The 25790-nt window shown below is 49.7% G+C and overlaps 1 protein-coding gene and 1 non-coding gene across 2 annotated transcripts in view; both read left to right on the top strand.

Moving 5' to 3' along the window:
- Window positions 1–1362: 1362 nt before the first annotated feature.
- Window positions 1363–25790, top strand: part of LOC144168042 (CCN family member 4-like) — a 100186-nt gene continuing 75758 nt past the window's right edge. The window contains exon 1 of the mRNA XM_077697131.1: window positions 1363–1469. The gene's annotated coding sequence lies outside the window, so the exon portion shown is untranslated. The remainder of the gene's footprint in view (window positions 1470–25790) is intronic.
- Trnat-agu (transfer RNA threonine (anticodon AGU)) lies at window positions 13213–13285 on the top strand. Its single transcript has one exon. It is a non-coding gene; the product is annotated as a tRNA-Thr (tRNA).

Raw genomic sequence — 25790 nt, 5'->3', positions numbered from 1 at the left:
AATACACCTCAAGAACAGCATGAAGAGAGCTAGCACGTGGTTCTTCAAGACCATACACAACTCATTGCCTATATTTACAAGTGCAAGCACTGACTGGAAAATCACGGACAGGTATTAATCGAAAAGTCAGGCTGGTGCAGTTTGTCCTGTTTTCTACAGTGACTATGGTGCCACCCCCTGCCGCTTCCATACACGCTACTGGCATGGTGGTGATTGGGTCCCTTCTCGCTCTTACCAGCTGACAACTTATATATGCATTCAAGGGAAGTGTGTGAATGCGGTGCGGGCGACCTTTTGTTCCCATTGGCCGATTCTTCGCGTGAACAACTGAGTTTTACCTTAGTTCTTTTTCCTGCCCGACTGGTTTTTCTCTTGGTTCTCTTGTTCCGCACCTTACGCCGGCCGAAGCATGTCCGTCAGTGCTTATGCGGCCCGTGCTTTCTACTCGACCCATGGACACTCTGGATTGAAATATGGGGCGGTGGAAAGTCCCTGTCTGTGATAAGTACTTCTTTTGGTACAGAGCTTTACTTTTGAAACAGACTGTCCTGCAAGCACGCGTTGCGGTCAACATTAACTCCACCAAACCCCGAAAGAGTCAAGTGCAATGCCGCCACTTGCAGACTAAGTGAAAGTGAAGTTTCTTTATCAGGTGATGAAAGGACCGCCTGATGTTCCACAGTTACATCAAGTTCGCTGTGTTCATTGGCATTTCGTGCCACATCAACAGGGGGCGACAGTTGATCTGCACTACACTCTTAGTTGCTTTCCGGATGGCGTCCTATATATATGCGGTGGGTAGTCTCAATACCGGGCTATAAGAGGCCCTGACAGACTTCTTTTCCGTGACAAAACCTCAGGTGGTTGCATCACGCTTATATGCTCCGCCAACGGCCCGTGTAACGGCTATAAACTAGAAGACAGCCTAACGCCAGGAATAAAATAAAAAAGGGGGGCAATCGGGAAGCTGCGAGCGATATGTGCGGCTTGCGGCGCGTGCCCGTATTCCTGCTCACACAATCGCCCGCGAGCTTCTTTTGCGGTGGCCGACGACGCGCGCCTGACGACGCGGCTAAAGCCGAAAAACATTCAAAATATCTCACGCGCACATGCGCAGTAGGAGTGGGAAAAAGTTCGCGCGCGGCGAGTTGTGCTACGGTGATTTGTCTGTATCGCGCAAGTGCGAGGATTTCACCACGGAGCAAGTTGGCGTCCCACCCTTTGGCTCTTGCTCTGTGTAGTTCAAACCACGGAGATTCATACTTAGTTCCGAGCGTTCACACTTTCTTGACCACGTTCGCTTCCGCTGACATCAGATGTGTGCTTCGAGGTCGGTGTAACAGTGGAAACAACTGCAAATGCGATGGGTTTATTAGGGCCACCGGTTACGCAAGCCAAGCAGCGGCGCCATGTCAAGCCGGCTGTGTGCGTGTATTGCGCGCATAGCCCGGCTGAACACGAACGAATAGGTAAGTCCCTGAATTTCTTGTTTTTTTTTCGAGGGGTGGGGGGGCGCAGAAAGTAAGAATTAGTGTTTGCAGACAACTAGTAAGGGCCATGAAATTATGCCTTGTTCGTCGTCGTAAGAAGCACGCGCCAAGCATGCATCCTTGCAGCGCCTCAAACACAGCATCAATAAATCATACACATGATCAGGCGAGTTGCCAATAAGAAACGATGCCTCAAGAAACCTTTCGATACCTTTCGATTAGTTCAAGCTTTTGTCCTCTCGAGAATCACTTACGTCAACCCCGCCTTCTCGGCAAGGAGAAGATAAAGATGCTTTATATAATGATTACAAAGGCGGTTGAGCGAGCCATTGGTCATCCCATGAGTGCGTCCACAGAGACGCTGCTTAGCACGGGGATCTACAAAACGGTGGAAGAGCTGATAGAGGATCATCTTTCTATCCAGAAGGTCCGAAGGAGCAGAACTGCAGTGGGTCGCTGCATCTTTCACCAGATTAGCTGCGCAGCACAGAATGTCACTCCGCTTGATGTACTCACGAACTTTAGGCGGCAAGAAATAAAGATGCTCCCTTTCCTTAGAAACATGAACCCCTCAGACGAAGAGGGTCGCCTACAAGCACGGGCTCAAGCGCTCAACACCACCCTCGGTTGTGATCATGCAGTTATCTACACAAACGCCTCCCAACATTGACGGAAGCAGTACGCCATCATGGTGGCTACTTCCAGAACCAACGTCTTTGCTTGTGCCTCACTCAAGACCGAAGGCATGATGGCGGCAGAAGAGGCAGCCATCGCCTTGGCTCTCACTCAACCAGGGTTTCGTAAGGTAGTCACCAATTCTCAACAAGCCTACCGGAATCAGCTGTCGCGTTTGGTGTCCCGACCTGCACTGTGTGCGCTAATAAACCACTCCTCAAATGGTTCCATTCAGCTCATCTGGACACCCGCTCACGCTTCCATAGGGGGCAACGAATACGCCCACCAATCCTACACTTTTCCCCCTCGTGCTATAGAGCTGCACGAGGAAAGTAACGCGCTTGTCTCGTTCAGGGACATAACCCAGCTTTATCACCTTCAGAGACAAACCCGGCCTTCGCCTTAACCTTACCTTTCCATAGAACAACAAACTGCCCTGCGGCTCATACAATGCGGCTCCTTCCCACAGCCGACGCGTCTTCACTTAATGTACCTGAATCGCTACGACGCCGAGTGTAAATTTTAATCGGGGTGTGCGACTTGATCGGGGTGTGCGACTTGAGCCATGAGCACCCTCCTCTCTTTGCGTCAACTACCAAACAAGAGCAATGGGAGATCCTGCTGTCCAGCCCCCTTCGGCCAACCCAGCTGCAGCAGGTGGACAGAGCACAGGCGGCGCGGACTGAATATGGGCTACACTGAAGGAGGATCCACTCCCCTGGGCCGTACTCTTGGCCGTTCAGAAATCTGAATAGAAGTATTTCCTCCTTCTGCGCCTCCTCTTCCTCCTCCTGCTCTTGCTCTGTCTCTGCCGCCGATCTCGTCCCCTCCGTCTGCGTCGGCAGAGACGAAGCGAGATCGTCTAACAACGGGTTTGAGCTTTAATTTTATAAAAAAAGTTTCCGCTCATGTGCTACACCAGTAGAACTCAACCAACCACCGTTCATGCATCATGCATTAATTTAACCTTACCAAGAATATCTCTTTGAAGTAATAGAGGTTGTGGAGTGCATTTCACTTCTCTGGTTTCTATATTTGTAGAGCGACTTGAGTGAATTTAAGTGACGTCGCATGGGTAATCGTTATAGGTGCAGTTTACAGATTTGCTTTCCAACGACATTTACAGGGTGGATTGGCGCTAATTTTTTTCTACGCGATTCACTGTCCAGGTCAAGGTACATAAAACCCAGTTTGAAATTTGTACTTTTCAATATTCCATGGCCACTGCTTGGCATTTTCGGTAGGCGTAGCAAAACGTTGTGCAACGTTTTTTTCGTAACTAGGTTTTCGCGTCGTCGTTTCGGCTAGTGACTTTTCTGGCGTGTTGAGTAGTCTGGATTCTGTAGGGATTTGTAAACTTCCTTACGGTGCGTTTAAGTGGTAAAGTTTTGACATGAAGCAACATCCATTAATAACACCAGCCCTATCTTGTTGTGTTCGCCACAGTTTGGAGTGTCAACTCGCTGTTTGCAGACACATGATAGCATTGGCAGCGCAAACGCGGCGCGTCGCCGGCGTGGAGGGCGCTCCAAGCGGTGGCTTCTGACGTTGTTACAGATGCGCTGGCTGTTGCTCGGTGCGCGCGGTTTACCTATGCTTTAGCAAAAGATATTGCTAGCAATTTTGTTCCATTTTTAATAAAATGTCTTGCGCCATACTATTGGTGGAAATTGTTTCATAAAAAGAAACTAGGGTACATTACCCTCCGCATGTAACAGCGAACAGAGTTTCTTTTCGACGTGCAATTGACGTGTCTCCGTCAAATAAAATTATGGCAACGTTGTTTCACTCGCCTTTGCACTGAAAAAGCGCTCGGCCTTCCTATGTATATGAAGAAAACGTTCTTTTGGACAGGGTTTGAATCTACAAGCAGTAAGAAAGAAATATTTGCCTAAACAAGAGCGATACACTTACCTGATTTATGATATTTTCACACATCTGCTAACGGGTTGGTGATACTTCTGCTGCGCCCCTTCAGGCTATACTGTTTTACCGCCGATAAATAACGCCACCCTTTTGTACCTTGTGACTTATTCACCTGCCTTTTCTTTTCTTAACGCAGTGCCAACACAACAGATTGCTACCCGTGACACAACGTTTTTGAAATGTTTACAACGCTGTTTCCATTCCAGTGCGACAGAAATTCCAGAAGCAGCAGGTCCCTGGCCATAGATTGCTTGGGGTGATTCTACAAAGGCCATCTACGCCATCGGAAGTGGTGTACATGGACCATAATTAAAGCCCGGAGAATGTACTTTTTCTTTGTATGGTAATACATTACATTAGGGATATGAGATACTCGTCAGCTTTAGGCCAAACGTTGGGTGTTATACAGTCAGTAGCCTGTAAAGAAGACGAGTTTCCCCCCTGTTTTCTAAGCAGCAAGCTGCTGAAAATTCCACAAATGAAAACAATTTTATCTTGACAGGTCATTATTTGTTCTTCCACACAACAAGATTTTAATTTGTGTGTTTCATAAGAAAAATCTGCTAATATTTGTATTTGTTATTTCAGTATAAGTCTTGTGTATTCACGTTTGTATTTCTGGATATCAAATGAAAAGAAAGCATCGTTCCTTCGACATTGTCATTTATGTAATTTTCGTCTCACTTGTGCATGCTCATGAATTCGAGAGTGGCAAAATACTTAACATTTACATACCCAACTCAGTTCTCTGTTCGTGTCCCAAGCTTCTATGAGTAGACTATCACTTCAAGATCCGGATAGGTTTAAGGTATACAGATACTTGCTTCACACACACAGAGAGAGAGAGAGAGAGAGAGAGAGAGAGAGAGAGAGAGAGAGAGAGAGAAGGCTCTTTATTAGAAGAGAAAGCCGAGATGTTTGCCGGAATTTCTACACCGACATGCTACTCGGTGGGGGAACGAGGAGGGGGAAAGAAAAGGCCCCATAGATTACAGGGCAGAAGAAAGAGAATAAATAAGAATACAGAAAAATAACAAGGAAATGACACTCAGTTTGTGAGTAGTGGGAATACAAAGTTTGTCTTCTAAACTCCTAACCACTGCAGTGCGCCAATCTCGTCCAGATAGCTTTGCTTGTAACATGACATGAATATAGGGCGTTTTTTTTTCTTTCGTGGTATGTGCATTGAGGCCTGGCAAATAAGGTGGCAAAACACCGAGATTATAAAGGTAAAATTTCATTGCATGAATACTGAGTTCATCAAGATGTTCGAGAAGGGCACAAATTAAAAATTCTTTAGGGCAATCGCAGCCATCGCAACCCATTTATTTGTCGCATTGTTTTACAAGGTCTGAACTTTCGATGCACAAGGGTGCGTTCATGCCCAAGTGCTATGATTTTGGTGAACTGCCTTGGAAATATTGAAAATGCTGAACCCCGACTTTGCGCTTCCGCGTACAATATTAACTCGCTAATAACGGAAGCGCGAATGAAACGAGGCTACTTAAAAACAATAGCATAAATGCAGAGAAATGTCTACTAATGCGAAGCATGCTTATGCCACTTCTCTTGAATGTGAGTCTTTTAAAGCCAATTTTCTTGGTTTTTCCAAGTCCTGTCCGTCCAATTATCTCCATTCACCCTATTGTAACGATCACAGGTGTTACTTTCGCCAAATCTGCATTTTTTTGTAAATGAAAGGCTTTACAAGGCTCAGCATTTTCAGTATTTTTTATACTGTCCTTGTTCTTTTGTTTTTCAAAATTCTGTTCGACCAATTATCTCCATCTACGCTACAATAACCATTAAAAGCGCAATTTCCGCTAAATCTGTATTAATGTGGAAATGCAGGGCGTTATACGGTTCGCCATTTTCCGTGATTTTTTATGTTTCTTAATTTTTAGTTTCGCAAAATTTTGTTTGACCAATGATCATCATTTACGATGTTATAATGATTAAAAGTGGAACTTCCGCGAAACCTGCATTTTTCTGGACATGCAGGGGCGTTACAAGTTACACGGCCGAGCGCTTATCCGGTCTGCGCGAGAAAACGCTAAGATATTCTTTGTGTGCTCGCGATTCATAAAAGAAAACGCAGTATCTGGCCTTCCGACGGCTCTTTACCTGGGCGTCAACGCAGCAATTCTGCAGGCGTCGCGACACAATGTTAAGTGGAGTGAGTGATTTATAATAGGTTCACTACATTACAAGATGCGCATTTTACTACCGCCATCCCCCCCCCCCCCTCTCCATTACAAAAACAAAGGTCAAGGCATGTAACCGCACGATCACAAGAGCTACGACGAGCAGAAAAAATTCAGTACAGCATTTCATGCTTGGGATACTTGCCACTCATGACGAGACAGATCTTATTTTCAGTACAACAGTGCGCCTTACGTGTTACGTATTTGCAAGTATATTCATAGGGGGCACATTCCGCCAATGGCCAAGAATGTTTTTGGTAACCAGGCAGAATAACTTATTAATTCCGTTTGCATCGATGGAATAAATCCCCGCACGGCGCATCATACTGTTGGAACGGGCACACAGCATGACAGGTTTCAGCTCGTGCCAGTGTACTTAAATTCCCGCAAACCGTAGTATTATGCCTCTTTGCTAGAGCGGTTTAAAAAAATCACGCCAATTCACCCCGTGAATGTGATTGGAAAGCAAAGCTGTAAACGGGACCCATAACGATTACACATGCGACGTCAATTAAATTCACTCACATCGCTCTACAAATAGCAAAACGAGAGAAAAGTGAAATGCACTTAACCACACCATTTATTACTTCAAAGAGATATTCTTGTTAAGGTTAAATCAATGCATGAAGCATGAACGGTGTTTGGTTGAGTTGTATTGGTGTAGCAAAAGAGTGGAAACTTTTTTATAAAATTAAAGTAAGCTCCAACCCGGTGTTAGATGACCTGTCTTCTCCGTCTTCGCGCCGCGGACGGAGGGGACGAGATTTGCGGCAGAGAAAGAGGAAGAGGAGCAAGAAATACTTCTGTTCAGATTTCTGAACGGCCCAGAGTGCAGCCGTGGGGAGTAATTCCTTCTTCTGTGGGGCCCATATGCATTCCGCGCGACCTGTGTTCTGTCCACCCGATGAAGCAGGGTAGGTGGAGAGGGCCTGGACAGCAGCATGTCCCATTGCTCTAGTTGGGTAGTAGACGGAAAGAGAAGAGAGTGCTCAGGGCTAAAGTCGCACACCCCGATTACGGGGCGGAGTGTTCCTACTTCTGAGCAAAATTTACATTCAGCGTCGTAGCGATTCGGATACATTATGTGAAGACGCGTAGGCTGTGGGAAGGAGCCCGGATTGTATGAGCCGTAGGGTAGTTTGTTGTTCTCTGGAAAGGTCAGGGTAAGGCGAGGGTACGGTCTGTCTCAGAAGGCGATAATGCTGGGTTATCTCCCTGAACGTGACAAGTGGGTGACTGTCTTCGTGCAGCTCCATAGCACAGGATGTAAACGCGCAGGCTTACTGGGTGGGCGCATTTGTTGCCCTCCATTGAAGCGTGAGGGGGTGTCCAGATGAGCTGAATGGAACCGTTTGGGGAGTGGCTTTTTAGCACGCGCAGTGCAGGTCAGGACACCCAACCCTACTGGTAATTCCAGTAGGCTTGCTGGGAATCGATGACTACCCTCCGAACCCCTGGTTGAGCGAGAGCCAAGATGATGGCTGCCTCTTCTGCGGCCGTCATTTCTTGGGTCCTAAGCGAGGTACACGCAAGGAGGTTGGTTCTAGAGGTAGCCACGATGATGGCGTATTGCTGCCCTCGATGTTTGGCGGCGTCTGTGTGAATAACTGCATGATCCCCACCGAAGGTGGTGTTTAGCGCTTGAGCCCATGCTTTTCGGTGACCCTTGTCATGTGAGGGGTTCATATTTCTAAGCAAAGGGAGCATCTTTATTTTTAGCCGCCAAGAGTGTGGGAGTACGTCAAGTGGAGTGACATCCTTGGCTGCCCAGCCAATCTGGTGAAGTATGCAGTTACCAATCGCAGTTCTGAGTCGAACCTTCTGGTTAGAAAGATGGCCTTCTATCAGCTCTTTACCGTCTTGTGGAGCACTAAGCGGCCTCGGTCTGGACGCACTCATGAGAAGACCAATGGCCTGCTCGACCGCCTTTCTAATCATTATATAAAGCATCTCTATGTCTTCCTTGTCGAGAAGAGGACAGGGGGTTGACGTAAGTAACTCTCGAGAGGACAAAAGCTTTAATTAATCGAAAAGTACCGGATTCTTTTAGGCCTCGCTTCTTGGTGGCAACTCGCCTGATCATGTGTATGATTTGATTAATGCTGTTTTTGAGGCGCTGCAAGGAGACGTCACTCTTGGTTTTAGCCTCGAGATGTAGGCCCGGGATCTTGATGCTGGGGTTTGGAGTCATGGCCAGGCCATCAAGGAATATTTGAATGTATTCCTTGGTTTGGCGTGAGGGTGGACGACAAGGAGCTGCGATTGTTTACGTGAGCAATGGAGGCCACAGGCTTTAGCACACTGGCGTGCTAGAAGTGAGATGCCATGCATTGGTGTGAGCTTACTTTAATTTTTGTAACTCTTAGCAAATGAGCAAGGTGCGGACAGGGCCGCTAGACGGGCATGAGTGGTCGCGTGACGCTTTCACGTGGCATTCAGCGCGAATGCGGGGGGTAAACCCGTAGATGTGCTTGGTGAGTACACCCCCTGTATTCCAAGTCTTCGGGTGGGGTCGTAGCTAAATCGGTAAGAAAACGGGCTTCGCATTGTTAGTGTATTAGTTCCTGCTTCGAATCCCGGCGGTGCCAGTAAATTCTTTTATTTGTTCGCTGTAGTTTTCTGGTGACACCATCGGTCGCGAAAGAACCCTTGGGGGGTAGAGGTAAAAAGCTTTGCTTTAAAACGGTGGTCTAAAGAAAGCCAGTCGCCGCTGAAGGTGTTATTTAAGACTCCTGCTTCACGCGCAACAGCATGCAGAATACTTATAAGCCCATGTTTGCACTCCCCAGCAGCCCGTGGGTCGTGGCGCAGTGGTTATGATATCCGCCTCTTGATGTGTTGTAGTAGACCCAGGTTCGATTCCCCGTAGGGTTGCGTCTATGTGCTTACATGTCTCGCATGATGTAACATGTGTTAGAGCGCATTCGTCAGCAAGGTGCTGGCGTTGGTCTGTCAATGCGAGTGAAAAAAAAAAAACGGATGAAATCAATTCTGGCCTAGTGGATTTTTTTCTTCTTCTTTTGGTGAAAAGCAACGAGGCCGCTTATTTGAGGGGCCGTATGATTTGGGGGCCGCTTTGTAAGCGGAAATAGATTAGCATAACGGGCCGCGTAGAAAAATTACGGCCAGCGGCCCGATGAACACACGGCCCAGAGTTTATGTGGCCCTCTGGTTAAGCGGCCCTCTAGAGGGCCGCTTTAACGTCGGGCCGCGTGTTCTGTGGGACGCGTGTTTGGCGGGCCGCTTGCGCTCGAGGCCGCCTGAGCCGCCGCTTTATAAGCGTACTTGAAGTGACGCGGCGGCCCGCCCACACGCGAGTCGTATAACCAGGAATTGACTAAGAGTGTAGAGCGCGGTGGTGAGAAAGCCAGTACTTTATCAAAGCTTTGTGCACCACGGGGCAATCCAGCGGACAGGGGGGCGGGGTCTGGTGGAACCAAGTTCCGCAGCGGCTGTTTGGACGCGTGCCGTGCTGCCGCTTTTGCTTCTGAGGGGTCGGGGTCGTATTGTGCAAATGGGACGGGCAACGCCGGGTTGGAGCGGAGTTCAAAGTGCTCGCTCGCGCACGCGTAAGCGGTCTCGCTGCCGATTCCGCCTGCGTGTCCCGGGACCCAGTGTACCCGAACGACTATATTGCGTGTATCTCGCAGTCTGCGACAAATGGTCTTGATGAGGTCGCAGGTGGTTCCGACGTATGGGGTTTGGACAAGTCGATCGAGGTTTTGCGGGCTGTCCGTAAATATTGTGAAGTGGTGGTTCTCACCGGCGCCGTAAGTTGCCTCAATGTGCTCCGCAGCGAGAAGAACTGCCGCAAGACGGGTCTGACATGGGCTTGGAGGATGAAGAAATTGAATTGTGCGGGAAATGCGCATTTGGCCGTCAATACAGGAAAGTGAAGCGCGAGATGTTGTTTCATTTAGGACTGCTGTTGTAAAGATGGCGCCGGCTCGGCGGTCTGCGCGTGCAGCAATAGCGGCGCGATCATGGTGGTTATGGTTTCGGCCACGCAGGCGAGATAGAGGCTTTGACACACGAACCAAGACATCTTCCCAAGGGGCTCGAACAGTCGGCAGTTGCGGGAAAAGGGAATCGCTCTGACCGGAAGCCAATTTTTTGACAAGCTGCCCCGCGCGGGTTGCGGCGCGTCTCCTGTTGTGGCCTTCGACCCTCTCCGTTATGATAGCGCGGAGGGGGGGCAGCTGGGAATAGCGGTAGAGTTCTTCCACGCGGGTGTGCCGAGATAAACCAGTAATTACTCTGAGGCTTTCGCGGTGTAATGTCTCCAGTCGGTCATATTGTGTCTTCGTAAGGGCAAAGCATGGAGCACCGTAGCACGCCTTGGAAGTCAGGACGGCCTGTGTAAGTGTGCGCAGGACCTGCGTGTTTGCCCCGCCGAAGCGGCCTCCAATTCTTTTGATGATATGAAGCTGCTGCTTCCAAACACATATGATTTGCCGGATCCATTCACTGGCCCCTCCGTCTTCGTGGAGTGGTACGCCAAGTATCCGGAGCCACCTGTCGGCAGCACGCTCGATGGGTTGACCATTCAGCGTGAAATGGACAGTCCCACATGTTGTGGGACTGTCCCGGCCTTTAAACGCTCCGTTTACAGTATCTTCCGCCCGGCGTCCAGCGGCTTGTGGAATGGACAACCCCGCTGCAACCCGCCACTGCAAGGCAGACGCTGCTTTCTCTGTGGGACTTCGGGCGCTCTTCAGGCGTCGCCCGCAGAATGTAACATTTAAACTCCCCCCCCCCTTCCTTTCTTCCCCATGCTGACCGACGCGTCCACCTTCTGTAATAAAGTTTTGTTATGTTATGTTATGTTATGAAAACTTTCCCCGCCCTCTTTAGATTTACGGGGCACTCTTGGCGTAGTCTCAAGCTCCGCGAGTCGTCGCCGGAACTACCACGCTCCATTTTCAATTTCCATGCGGACTCGCATGTGCTCATCACGCTCTTTTTCTATCTTGGCTAGCTGTTTGGCCGCCTCGAGATCTAAAGCTATTTCCTCAAGCCAGAGCCTTTCTTCCTCGAGTGCCCACTCTGTCAGCTCGTCACCGCTTAATCCCAATCGCTTCCCCAATTCAATTAGCCATGGAAGTTCCATGTCGGGTGTACAGGAGTATACACAAAAGAAGTAGCGTCGTCCTGTCGCAGACGCCAATCATTGTCCGGTTGAGGTGACAATATTAACTAGAAAAATAAGCTTTATAAACGAGACTAGTTTTTATAACACTCGAGACCCAAGCAATATACAAGCAATGTAGTAAAGAGCAAAGCGGAACTAATAACAAATGAGGAACAATAGAGAGACTATCGCAAAAGCGGTATAGAAAACCAAAACTGGCTCGAACAAACAAGAAAAATTCACGGTCCGGGAATTAAATTAAATGACGCAGTACGTGGATACTACCGGCACAGGTCCGTGGCAGCGTTGAAATGTTCACGCAGCGTGTCGATGCCGTGGTAGTGAAGCGCGCTCCCAGCTCCCGTCACCGTCGTGGCGAACGCAGCTGTCTAGGGGGCCACTGTTTTTTACTGTTGCCCGGCAACACGACTCGCTTGTGGAGAGGATGTCTTGGAAGTTGTGCTGGTGGAGGACCTTCTGGGGCACGGCACGGCTCCGGTCGCCCCACCGCCGCGCAGCCCGGTCACGCTCTACTCTTCTCACTCTCTGGGTGCTCTTCGGCCCCTTCTCCCGCCAGCTGCCGTCGCTGGCCGCTTTTGATTGGCTGGCTTCTGAGCGAGGGTTGAACTACCCCGAAAGACGCTGATGTTGATGGTGACCTTGGTTAAAACAAACCCTGTATATCGCGCCTTCACGTCTTCGTCATCGTCGTTGTCTTCGTTTTAACTCATGACAATATATATATATATATATATATATATATATATATATATATATTGGAAATTTGGAAAGAAAGTGAAAAAATATATATATATATATATATATATATATATATATATATATATATATATATATATATATATATATATATAAGACAGAAATAAGAGTTGGCTGTCAAGAAAACCTTGGTAACCAAAAAGGAGAATTTGGAAAGAAAAAAACTGGAGAAAAAAATCTCCACTTTCTTTACAAATTCTTTATCTGTTTCAATAACCTACCACATCCTCCCCTTTGCTTACTGATGTTTTCTTGGCTGCCAAATCTTATTTCTGTCTTATTTCAACGAGCCCCTTATTTCCCATTCCTGATTCGCTACATGCATAGCGAGGGCCTCTGTTCTGGCAGTCTTGGTGCCATAGGAAGCTTAAAAGGGTTCAACGCTGGTCGACCACTCTTGACATGTCGTACACACTCGAGTCACGGCCCGGGGTGAAAAAGAAGGTCCCCTTCTCCCGAGGAGTCCGAGTGGCGCTGGCTACCACCCCTAAGCACAGGCAACAAAAATACCATAAAATAAATACCCCAGAAAGTGGAGGGGAAAATCGCCCCGCCGCCCGTGTAGTGGTTATCGCACCAGATCGGTATTCTGGAGGTCGTGGTTTTATATCCAACCTGGCGGGTATTTTTTCTCCACTTTCTTTCTTTCCAAATTCTTTATTTGTTTCAATAACATACCATATCCTCCCCTTTGCTTTCCGATGTTTTCTTGGCTGCCAACTCTTATTTCTGTCTTATTTCAACGAGCCCCTCATTTCCTATTCTGATTCGCTACACGCATAGCGAGGGCCTCTGTTCTGGCAGTCTTGGTGCAATAGGAAGCTTAAGAGGGTTCAACGCTGGTCGACCACTCTTGACATGTCGTAGACACACGAGTCACGGCCCGGCGGTTAAAAAGAAGGTCCTCTCCTCCCCGAGTAGTCCGAGTGGCGCTGGCTACCACCCCCCAAGCACAGGAAACAAAAATACCTTAAAATAAATACCCCAGAAAGTGGAATGGAAAATCGCCCCGCCGGTAACGTAGTGGTTATCGCACCAGACCAGTATTCTGGAGGTCGTGGGTTCGGATCCCACCTGGCGGGAATTTTTTCTCCACTTTCGTTCCAAATTCTTTATCTGTTTCAATAACCTACCACATCCTCCCCTTTCCTTTCCGATGTTTTCTTGGCTGCGAACTGTTATTTCTGTCTTATTTCAACCAGCCCCTCATTTCCCATTTCTGATTCACTACATGCATAGCGAGGGCCTCTGTTCTGACAGTCTTGGTGCCATACGAAGCGTTAGAGGGTTCAACGCTGGTCGACCACTCTTGACATGTCGTAGACACTCGAGTCACGGCCAGGGGGTTAAAAAGAAGGTCCCCTTCTCCCCGAGTAGTCCGAGTGGCGCTGGCTACCACCCCCACGCACAGGAAACAAAAATACCTTAAAATAAATACCCTAGAAAGTGAAGGGGAAAATCGCCCCACCGGTATCGTAGTGGTTATCGCACCAGACCGGTATTCTAGAGGTCGTGGGTTCATATCCCACCTGGCGGGCATTTTTTCTCCACTTTCTTTCTTTCCAAATTCTTTATCTGATTCAATACCCTACCCCATCCTCCCCTTTGCTTTCCGATGTTTTCCTGGCTGACAGCTGTTATATATATATACACACACACACAGATAAAGAAATGCCGGCAGTCTACAACGCCAGAGAAGGCATAGGGGAATGGTTAGACTATATTTTGACCGTTAGTGAAGTTATATTTTTTATTAAATTAAGTAGAAAGAAAGAAAGAAAGAAAGAAAGGAAGAAAAACGCGCGCCCAGAGTGGGGACCGAACCCACGCCTTTGGTTTAGATCTCGAATGCCTTACCAATTCGGCTATCTGGGCGACTGTGTTCTCCTTCACTTTCTGGGGTACTTATATTTACTACAACTGTACCTGACGCTTGAGCGTGGTAGACAGCGCCACTCAGACTATACGGGGAGAAGGGGACCTTCTTTTCGAACCCCGGGGCGTGACTCGGACGTCTACAGCCTGTCATGAGCGGGTAACTGGCGGGAAACCCACTTATACTACCTTGGCATCAAGGCTGCCAGAACCGAGGCCCTCGCTAAGCTTTCGCAGGATAACGTGATTTGGAAATGAGGGGCTCGTTAGGAAATACAGAAAGAAATACCGGCAGTCTACAACGCCAAAGAAGGCATAGGGGAAAGGTTAGACTATTTTTTGACCGTTGGTGAAGTTATATTTTTTATTAAATTAAGTAGAAAAAAGAAAGAAAGAAAGAAAGAAAGAAAGAAAGAAAGAAAGAAAGAAAGAAAGAAAGAAAGGAAAACACGCGCCCAGAGCAGTGTTGCGGAATTGGCGTCCCCATTCCATTCCAATTCCATTCCGGGGAATTACAAGTTGCCTAAATTGCATTCCTTTCAATTCCTCGGAATGCCGGAACATCGCCCATTCCCACTCCGGGAATTGCCGGTCAGTTCAATTCCATTCCTCTAATTCCTCAACGTTTAATCGGGTGATTATCAAGTTACCAATGAACCCACCATTAAGCTAATGTTTTTACACGCGTTAAGAACTGCTAAAATACGCAAAACACGTAACCAAGGTCGAGGGATAGTCGCTTTGTGGCATATCTCGTTCAGTGCAATCACCCATTCCCACAGGGGCAGTTCTCCAGGTAGTTATTATAGTATTTGCGTGGGTGCACGTCTTTACGAGTTGTGATGCTTTAATATTGTCACGTAGCCAAGGACGAAGCAGTTGTTTGGAAAAGAAACAAGTTTATTGGAGCGAACTTGTGCTCCCCTAACAACTGAAAAGAATACAGAGTCGGCGAAGCAGTGGTCAACAAAGTGACGTACGTGCGTCGGTGAGCGTCGCAGAATCGAATGCCCCGGCGTCTGCTCTGCAGACTTTTTATCTTTCGGCGCGCGTGGTTCTGGAACCGTCGATTCGCATCGAGAACATTGTAGATGCAAGAAGATTATTCCGGAATGTTCACGTTAGATCGGAATGCTCTCCCTATCTGAACAGATAACACATGCGGCACAGAAAGAAAGAATGAAACACGCGCTTCCCTTGGCACGGAGATAACACAGACCGGCGCAGCCGGGCGGCAAAAGCAAAACACAAATAAACAAACCCAATGCATGGTTCGCGGCATTACCCCCCCTCTAAGAGTGCATCGACCCGATGCTAACATAAGCGACAGTCCGAAAATGAAAATAAAAGTTTGTCATCGTTCGTAGAAAGGTTTTAAGCGAACCACGTGGACGACTTCGGGCCGCGTACGTCGTCGTGATGTGCCGGAGTCACCATCGGGGATCACTTCGTAGGTAAGTGCGCCAACACGTCGCAGAATCTGGTAGGGTCCGAAATACCGTCGCAGAAGTTTCTCGCTCAGTCCGCGTCGTCGGATGGGAGTCCAAACCCACACACGATCCCCTGGTTGGTACTCGGCGTCTCGGCGTCGGAGGTTGTAGCGGCCGGCATCCACCAGCTGCTGGTCCCTTATACGAACTCGAGCGAGCTGGCGGGCCTCCTCCGCACGTTGAAGGTATCCTTGGACGTCGGCGTTGAGGTCGTCGTCTTCTACATGCGGAAGCATGGCGTCGAGCATCGTAGTCGGTCGTCTTCCGTAGACAAGCTCGAACGGTGTCATCTGCGTAGTTTCCTGCGTCGCTGTATTGTACGCAAACGTGACATACGGGAGGACTTCGTCCCAAGTCTTATGTTCAACGTCGACGTACATGGACAGCATATCCGCAATTGTCTTGTTCAGACGTTCTGTTAGTCCGTTCGTTTGGGGGTGGTACGCCGTCGTTCTTCGGTGATCCGTGTTGCTGTAGCGTAAGATTCCTTGCATCAGCTCCGCGGTAAAGGCCGTTCCGCGGTCCGTGATTAGGACTTCAGGGGCTCCATGTCGCAGCACAACTTGGTTTATAAAGAACTTGGCGACTTCTTGTGCAGTCCCCCGCGGAAGAGCGGCGGTCTCTGCGTAGCGCGTCATGTAGTCTGTCGCTACGACAATCCACTTGTTCTCCGATCGTGACGTCGGGAACGGGCCTAGAAGGTCCATTCCAATTTGTTGAAAGGGCCTCCGCGGGACGGCGATCGGTTGTAGAAGTCCGGCGCGTCTTGTCGGCGGCGTTTTTCGTCGCTGGCAGTCCCGGCAACTCCGAACGTAGTGGGTGACGTCGGATGTAAGGCGGGGCCAGAAGTACTTCGCTTTAATTTTTGCAATAGTGCGAGCTGTGCCGAGATGTCCGGAAGGCGGGTGGTCGTGGGACGCTTCCAAAATTTCGTCACGAAGGTCTGCGGGGATGACAAGTAGATAATTCGTTCTTGTTCCGGGGCTGAAATTCTTCTTCACGAGGACGGAGTTTCTGAGGCTGAATGCTGGTAAGTTACGCTTGAACGCTCTAGGCACGGCGACGTTACGTCCTTCGAGGTAGTCGATCATTACTCGCAAGTCGGGGTCGGCACGCTGCTGGGCGGCTAGGTCGCTATCCGTAACAACCCCGAAGAACGCACTGTCTTCATCGGAGTCTTGTGGTGGTGGGTCGACAGGGGCGCGGGACAGGCAGTCGGCGTCGGAGTGTTTCCTGCCGGATTTGTAGACGATTGTAATGTCGAACTCTTGCAGGCGCAAACTCCACCGCCCAAGACGGCCAGAGGGGTCCTTCAAATTGGCGAGCCAACACAGCGCATGGTGGTCTGTTACAACCTTGAACGGTCTGCCATACACGTATGGGCGAAATTTTGAAATGGCCCATATAATAGCCAGGCACTCTTTTTCGGAGGCAGAGTAGTTTTTCTCCTCCTTCGACAGACCACGGCTGGCATAGGCGATTACGTTTTCGCACCCGCTTTGTTTTTGGACAAGGACGGCACCCAAGCCTATATCACTGGCGTCCGTGTGTATTTCCGTTTCGGCGTTGTCGTCGAAATGAGCGAGCACGGGCGGGCTTTGCAGGTGTTTTTGCAGCTCGCAGAATGCCTTTTCTTGGTCGTCTTCCCAGCTGAAAGCGGTGCTATCTTTCGTCAAGCGCGTGAGCGGCTCTGCAATGCGTGCGAAGTTTGCGACGAAGCGCCGGTAGTATGCGCACAGTCCAAGAAATCTGCGCACGCCCTTCTTATCTTTCGGCCTTGGGAAGTTCGCTATGGCTGAAGTTTTCGCCGGGTCAGGCAGGACTCCCGCGGCGTTGACGACATGGCCCAAAAACTTCAGTTCCTCGTACGCGAAGCGGCACTTTTCAGGCTTCAGCGTTAACCCCGACGTACGGATGGCCTCGAGTACTGACTGCAACCTTGCGAGGTGTTCGTCGAAAGTCCGGGAGAATACCACAACGTCGTCGAGGTATCCGAGGCAGGTGTGCCACTTCAGGCCAGCTAGCACAGTGTCCATGACTCTTTGGAACGTTGCTGGTGCCGTGCATAGCCCAAACAGCATTACCTTGAACTCGTATAAGCCGTCCGGGGTTATGAATGCAGTCTTCTCTCGATCTCTCTCGTCCACTTCAATTTGCCAGTAGCCGGTCTTCAGGTCCATCGATGAGAAGTACCTCGCATGGCAGAGGTGGTCGAGGGCGTCGTCGATTCGTGGCAGGGGGTACACGTCCTTTTTGGTGATCTTGTTCAATCGCCGGTAGTCAACGCAGAACCTCAGTGTGCCGTCTTTTTTCTTCACGAGTACGACCGGCGCAGCCCACGGACTTTTCGATGGCTGTATAATGTCGTCGTTGAGCATGTCGTCGACTTGAGTCCGGATGGCTTCGCGCTCGTGGGAAGAGACGCGGTAAGGTGACTGTCGGGTAGGTCGGGCTCCATCCTCGGTTATTATCCGGTGCTTCGCCAGAGGTGTTTGACGTAACTTTGAGTTCGACGAAAAACACTCGCTGTAGCGACGCAGCAAAGCCAATAACTTGTTCCTTTCTTCTTGCGGTAGCGCCGGATTCACGTCGAAGGGGTGCGGAAGCTTGAAGGTATCGTCGGGTGCGCGTTCAAAGTCGGCGACTGCTATCACGTCACTTGCTAGTTGCGTTTCTTCGACGAACGCAATTGCAGCGCCCTTGTTTAAATGCTGGTACTCCTCGGTGAAATTGGTGACCAAAACGTGGGATTTGCGATGCTTAAACCGCGCAATGCCTCTTGCGACAGACACACCGCGGTCAAGAAGCAACCTTCGGTCACTCTCCACGATAGCGTCGACGTCGGGAGCAGCACCTTCACAGTAGACGGTGATCATCAAGCTTGCGCGGGGTGGCAGGGTGACGTGATCATCGGCGATCCTTACAGCTGCACGGTGTTCGGGGTTCGATTCCGGCGTCATGGAGTGGTCGGAGGAAAAAGTTATCGACCTCGTCTGGAGATCGATTATTGCGCCGTTGTCTGTCAAAAAGTCCATTCCGAGAATTACGTCGCGGGAGCAGTTGGGCAAAATGACGAACACTGCAGGGTACGTCGTGCCATCTATGGTGACGCGCGATGTGCACGTTCCACTTGGCGTCACGATGTGGCCTCCTGCTGTGCGTATGTGCGGACCGTCCCATCTGGTCATAACTTTCTTCAGCTTAGACGCAAATGGTCCGCTCATTACGGAGTAGTCGGCTCCCGTGTCTACGAGGGCGACTACATCAAAACCGTCGATGGACACCTTGACGTCGGATGCCGCCTTCCTCGAGTTCCGGGTGCGTCGGGGCGTCGCATCTCGGCTTGTGCGTGTTGACGGTCGGGCACTGTGCGTCGTCGTCGTCCATGTCTTCTCAGCGGACGTCTCGGTCAGGTCGGGTAAGCGTCGCGGCGTATAGCTGTCGTCGTGTTCGGGAGTCTCATCAGGGTTAGGTCGGGTCGTCGGGATGAGGGCATGTCGTGAATCACTGTCTTCGGCGCGTCCTTGCGTCGTTGGAGGGTTTCCGGTTTTTGGCCGTAGAGCAACTTCACCTCCAGAAGTTGCTGCTTTTAGTTTCCCCCGCGTGGGCTGGGGGACCTTCCACGGGCGAAGTCAGCGTTGCTACGGCGGTTCGGCGATTGGTATGGGTAGGGCGACGGCGAACGGTTGAAACGCGCTGGGCCACGGCTGGTTTCAGATAGATACTCGTCGATCTCACGTGGTCGTTGGCCAGGGAGAGGGCGAGGTGCGTCGACGGAGAAACCACGCAGTCCGAGTCTCTTGTATGGGCAGCGACGGTAAATGTGGTCGGCCTCTCCGCAGTGGTAGCACAGAGGACGGTTATCGGGAGTTCGCCATACGTCCGTCTTCCTCGGCGTCTGGTTTCGGGCTACCGGGGGTCGGGCGGGTGACAGTGGGCGGCGGTACGGCGGGGCCTCTTGACGGCGTGTTGGAGCAGGGCGGGGTCGACGAACAGTCGCGGAGTATGTCATAGCTTGTGGCTCTCGGGGTACCTCGGATGGCGTAGAAGTTCCCAATGCTTGTTGCACTTCTTCTCTAATCACGTCGGTGAGGGAAGCGACTTGGGGCTGCGGCGGCGTTGGGAGAAGTTTCCGCAGCTCCTCTCTCACTATTGCGCGGATAGTCTCGCGTAGGCTGTCGGCCGGGATCCGCGTGCTGCCAAAGTCGTTCGCATTGGCCGCGCCAACAAAGTTGCGGTCATACTGCTTAGCACGCATTTCGAGGGCTTTCTCAATGGTGCTGGCTTCGGTCACGAATTCGGCGACGGTTTTGGGCGGATTTCGGACAAGTCCAGCAAACAGTTCCTCCTTCACTCCGCGCATTAAGAAGCGCAACTTCTTTTCTTCCGTCATTTCGGGGTCCGCGCGGCGAAATAGCTGCTTCATCTCCTCAACGAAGATCACGACACCTTCGTTGGGGTGTTGCGTGCGTGTTTCCAACAAAAGGGCGGCTCTTTCTTTCCGCACGACGGTAGTGAAGGTCTTAGTGAACTCGCTTTTGAACTGAGCCCAGTTTGTCAAGGAGCTCTCGTGGTTCTCGAACCAAGTGCGAGCCGAATCTTCCAAGTAAAAGAAAACGTGCCGGAACGTTTCTGCGTCGTCCCACCTGTTGAATTTCCGGACGCGCTCCAGTTTCTCCAACCATTCTTCTGGGTCTTCTGCGGGGGCTCCTCGGAATGATGGCGGTTCCCGTGGCTGCTGCAGAACGACAGGGGGATTGGCTTGGTTGAGCATGGTGCTGGGAGCGACGTTTTTCTTCTTCGTCTTCTCCGGTAGTAGACCAAACTCGGGTGGTAAATCTTGCACGCGGAGGCTGGCTCTTGTTGGACTGGCTTGGCGGCTTCCAGAGGTTGTAGTGGGCATGAAGGGTGCGTACCCCGCACCTCCACCAGATGTCACGTAGCCAAGGACGAAGCAGTTGTTTGGAAAAGAAACAAGTTTATTGGAGCGAACTTGTGCTCCCCTAACAACTGAAAAGAATACAGAGGCGGCGAAGCAGTGGTCAACAAAGTGACGTACGTGCGTCGGTGAGCGTCGCAGAATCGAATGCCCCGGCGTCTGCTCTGCAGACTTTTTATCTTTCGGCGCGCGTGGTTCTGGAACCGTCGATTCGCATCGAGAACATTGTAGATGCAAGAAGATTATTCCGGAATGTTCACGTTAGATCGGAATGCTCTCCCTATCTGAACAGATAACACATGCGGCACAGAAAGAAAGAATGAAACACGCGCTTCCCTTGGCACGGAGATAACACAGACCGGCGCAGCCGGGCGGCAAAAGCAAAACACAAATAAACAAACCCAATGCATGGTTCGCGGCAATATTGTTTAAGTGTGAATGTGTTAATGCTGACGTGACGACATGTTCTATTTTTGTGCTGACAAAAGTATGATTGAAGAAGACATTATATTCCTTAATAAGCAGTTAACACGCGTATGGAGCGGTCGTGAGCATGGTTAGAACTATAATTTTGTTAACCAGGAACAGAACCTCCAGATCTGGTGGTATCAGTTGGAAGTATTACCGCTCGAGCACCTTGTCCTGCCTTTGCACCAAATACGGATCACGGGCCGCACAGGTCGTCAGAACTCACGCATGTCAAGCGCGCCTTGAAAGCACGGATAGGCTCAGAACTTCCTGTGTTTGCGTGTGCGCAGGTAAGCAATGTCGCCCTTGCCGAAAAGCTTAGTTACGCGCGTCAGGTATCATCTACTGCGCACGAGCGAAAGTTCAGGTAGTGCTTAGAGTATGCGCTACCTTTGTATGGGTTTCTCGATGAGAACCAATGCGCAGGGAGAATTCTTTTTTCTCTCGTTAGTGATTACGGGAATAGTGCATTGGTTCGTATACTAATCTGCGTCTTGTTTTTTTTTCTTTTAGAAATTGTGAGATTGTTCACACTTTAGCCCCACGCAACCTTTGGCTCTAGCTAACTGAAGAAGGACTTAGAGAATGCGTTGCGGCCTTGGACTCAGGAAAACTGAGTCCAAGGCCTGCGTAACCAATTGTATAACTGAGGCCTGTATAACTAATTTGAGGAGTTGAATGCAGTGGAGTAGCAATGAAGGTTCCCCCAAGTGTCCTCTGGTCTGGGCGATCAACCGAAAGAAAAGATGTAAAGAAAAATGATAACGATAATAATAGAAGGACACGTTGGTCAGCCCGTCCGTCTAGTGTTGTGGATATCCCTACGCCAGAAAAAAGTGCGTAGGTGTCCTCGTCGATAGATTGTAGGTTTTAACGCGCCGACGCAACGCAGGTAATGAGGCGCGCCGTAGTGGAGGGCTCCGGATTAATTTTGACCACCTTAGGCCGAAATCTCGTATACACGGGCGTTTTTGCGTTTCGCCTTCATCAGGAAAGCGCCCGCCGCGGCCGGGAATCGAACCGCGACCTCGTGCTCAGCAGCGCTATTAGGTCTCCTCGTGAATTTTATATGCTGCAATAAAGGTCTCAAGCTGCCGTGAAAGGTCGAAAAAATTTATTTTGGTTTCATTCATCAAACTTACGTAACAAAATGGTGTTAGCCGAATGGGCGCTTCGCCGTTCAGTTCTGAAAACATGAAGTATAAATAACGGCTGCTTCAACGACCAGTTCTAAAAACAAAAAAAAGTGAACTAATACAGTTGCCTTCTGCCTGTGTGTTGCGCTTGACAAACGAGCTGCTTAAAAGAGGTGTTTGAGAGCCTGTTTCGCTTCACTGTCTGTCACTAAAAAGGATGCCGTGGAGAACACGCGTTCCACGTCAGCTGACGTCACATTTACAAAGGGAACTGCCCTTGCGAGTCGGGGAAGCAAGGGAAAGTGGCTAGCGTTCGCTTTCCGTTAGGTCGGAACCGTCTAGAAACAAAGCTTGCAGGCGCAGGCGTGACCGCAGTTCCTATCACATGGACTCTCCTATTTCGGGTGGATTCTCGAAACAATATTTTAGGCCTTCGTAGACGCTGGTTCGGGCAAAGGCGTCCGAGTGTCTAGACAGGAGGGCCAGTATTGCAAAACGTCCTGGGGGAGGAGGGGGGAGCGCGAAGGGAGATGGGGCGTAAGCTGATATGCGAAATTTCGCAGTGAACACAAGCACCGCGCCAGCGTCCCGATGACGGCGAGGTGGGATGCGATCACCGGCGGTTCCGGACCCAAAAAACATAAGTGAAGCGTCGGGAGACAGCTCGCAGCCGGGGCGAAGGCGCCGCCAAGGTAAAAAATCACAAGGCGATGTTGGTGGGAGAGATAGAGGGGGATGCGACCGCGGTAGTTCCCCATGACGGATACCAACGGCTTAGAGCCGCGTTTATTAGGCGGAGAACCGCGACGAACTTCGTAGAAGCGCTGCATTTAAGACACAATTGTAGTAGAATCGCTGCTTATAAATATACCGTGCTTCTAATCAGCGAATCGATTTTAACAGTACTATTGTTAAATTCAAGGCTCCGGCTTAGTAATGTTTGAACTTGGGCTGGTGGGATCTTTTGTGCATATTTGCATATTTTGACAAAAAACAGCGCGTAGAAGGAAAAGTGCGCTTTATTTTTGGGAAAATACATGTCATTCCATTCCCATTCCATTCCGGACAAAAGGAGCTTAAATCCATTCCAATTCCATCCCTTCAAGTATTGTCGCCATTCCATTCCCATTCCATTCCGGGGTCGCGAAAATGTGGAATGATTCCGGATTCATTCCAATTCCTTACTGGTAACTCCGCAACACTGGCCCAGAGTGGGGACCGAACCCACGCCTTTCGATTAGATCTCGAATGCCTTACCAATTCGGCTATCTGGGCGACTGTGTTCTACTTCACTTTCTTGGGTCAGGTAGAGTTGTAGGTACAGGTTCAGTTGTAAGCGTCAGGTACAGTTGTAGTAAATATAAATACCCCAGAAAGTGAAGGAGAACACAGTCGCCCCGATAGCCGAATTGGTAAGGCATTCAAGATCTAATCGAAAAGCGTGGGTTCGGTCCCCACTCTGGGCGCGTGTTTTTCTTTCTTTCTTTCTTTCTTTCTTTCTACTTAATTTAATAAAAAATATAACTTCACTGAGGACACATATAAAGGTTCCAGCCCTTTTGCCAGTGCTATTTCGCGGTTTGATAATGTTTTTATAGTGCCGAATGTGGTATGATTCCCCTTTTTTGACACAGGTATACATATTTAAAAATACAAGTAGAGAAAAAATCCGCCAGTTTTTCTGGAAGCGGGAGTCGAACTCACAACCTCCGCATAATACATATGTCTGTATATATATATATAGCTATCAGGAATGGGAAATGAGGGGCTCGGTGAATTAAGACAGAATAAGAGTTGGTAGTCAAGAAAACCTCGGTAAGCAAAGGGGGAATGCGGTAGGTCATACAAACAGATGAAGACACAGATGAAGAATTTTCCATTTCTCATTCGCTACATGCATAGCGAGGGCCTCTGTTCTGGCAGTCTTGGTGCCAAAGGTAGTTTAAGAGGGTTCAACGCTGGTCGACCACTCTCGACATGTCGTAGACACTCGAGTCACGGCCGGGGGGTTAAAAAAAGGTCCCCTTCACCCCGAGTAGTCCGAGTGGCGCTGCTCGGACTACTCGGACTACTCGGGGTGAAGGGAAACAAAAAATACCTTAACATAAATACCCGAGGAAGTGGTGGCGAAACAGCCCTGGCGGTAGCCTAGTGGTCATCGCACCAGACCGGCATTCTGGAGGTTGTGGGTTCGGATCCCACCCGGCGGGCATTTTTTCACCACTTTCTTCCTTACTTAAAACATTTTTCATCTGTTTCTATGACCTCCGCCTTCCTCCCTTTGCTTTCCGAGGTTTTCTTGACTGCCAGCCCTTCTTCTATATATATATATATATATATATATATATATATATATATATATATATATATATATATATATATATATATATATATATATATATATTGATTGTAAGCTATGACTAAGGCAGACATTATCAGCCGTATGTGGACATTCTCCTCGGTGGCTATGCGCCAGATGCTATGTTCCACCAGCCTCGCTCGCCGCGCACATCGTCGTCCCCGCTATCATCATCGGTATGTTCTGGAATCTCTGCGCTCGACCTGAGCTCGCTAGCCTGTCGCTCTCTGTGGGATTAGTTTAATAAACCGGTGCCCGACGACTCCTGGCCTGTGCCTCACATGTGGTGGAGGTGCGGGGTAAGTCGGGGGTCGAGGTACGAAGGATCAGACCGCTTTACCTCCGCCACATGTGAGGCACAGGCCAGGAGTCGTCGGGCACCGGTTTATTAAACTAATCCCGCAGAGAGCGACAGGATAGCGACCTGAGGTCGAGCGCAGAGATTTCAGAACATACCGATGATGGTAGCGTGGACGACGATGTGCGCGGCAAGCGAGGCTGGTGGCACATAGCATCTGCCTGGTACGTTTTTTCTGCGGGAACTGCCTTCTGGCCGCAGCGAATGCTACAGCCGAAGCGGTTTTGTTGCCCCGAGGGACCACCGTTGCTTGTGCTCCGCGCGACGATGCAGTGAATGTCGTCTCATTGGGATCTGTTACGTCGGACGATCATTCGGTGAGCACTAAGCCATCATCCTTTCCCATTAGTGCAACAATCAGTTCGGATCTCGGCCCAGAGCCACAGGAAATGCTATTGGCTCTTCTGGGGAAACACGAAATTTTATTTGATTCTTCTTCTACCATCTTACGGCAGACCCCCGCAGCCACCCACCAGTTCGCCATTCAACAGTTAGCCATTCAACCAGCTCCTGGTCATCGCCCGTTGTTCTAGTACAGAAGAAGGACGGATCTGTACGATTTTGTGTGAATTACCAGGCGCTTAACAACGTAACTCGGAAAGATGCCTATCCGATGCCTAGAATTGATGATGCTTTGGACACCTTGCAAGGAGCTGAATACTTCTCCAGTCTGGATTCGAGATCGGGATACTGGCACATTCCCATACACGAGCAAGACAAAGAAAGAAACTGCTTTCACCACGCCTGACGGTCTTTACGAATTTAACGTAATGCCGTTCGGGTTGTGTAACGCTCCGGCCACATTTGAACGCATGATCGATACGGTTTTACGCGGCTTAAAGTAGAAGACGTGCCTATGTTACGTTGATGACATAGTCGTATTTTCTTCTACTTTTCCCGAACGTCTCCGTCGGCTTAACAAAGTGTTAACTTGCCTTTCAAACGCCGGCCTCACACTTAAC

This window comes from Haemaphysalis longicornis, unplaced genomic scaffold, assembly GCF_048455015.1.
Source record: "Haemaphysalis longicornis isolate Haplotype H1 unplaced genomic scaffold, Haemaphysalis longicornis Haplotype H1 scaffold_1, whole genome shotgun sequence".
Classification (NCBI taxonomy): domain Eukaryota; kingdom Metazoa; phylum Arthropoda; class Arachnida; order Ixodida; family Ixodidae; genus Haemaphysalis; species Haemaphysalis longicornis.
The sequence above is the reverse complement of the archived record's forward strand: the minus strand, read 5'-3'. Positions and strand labels throughout refer to the sequence as shown.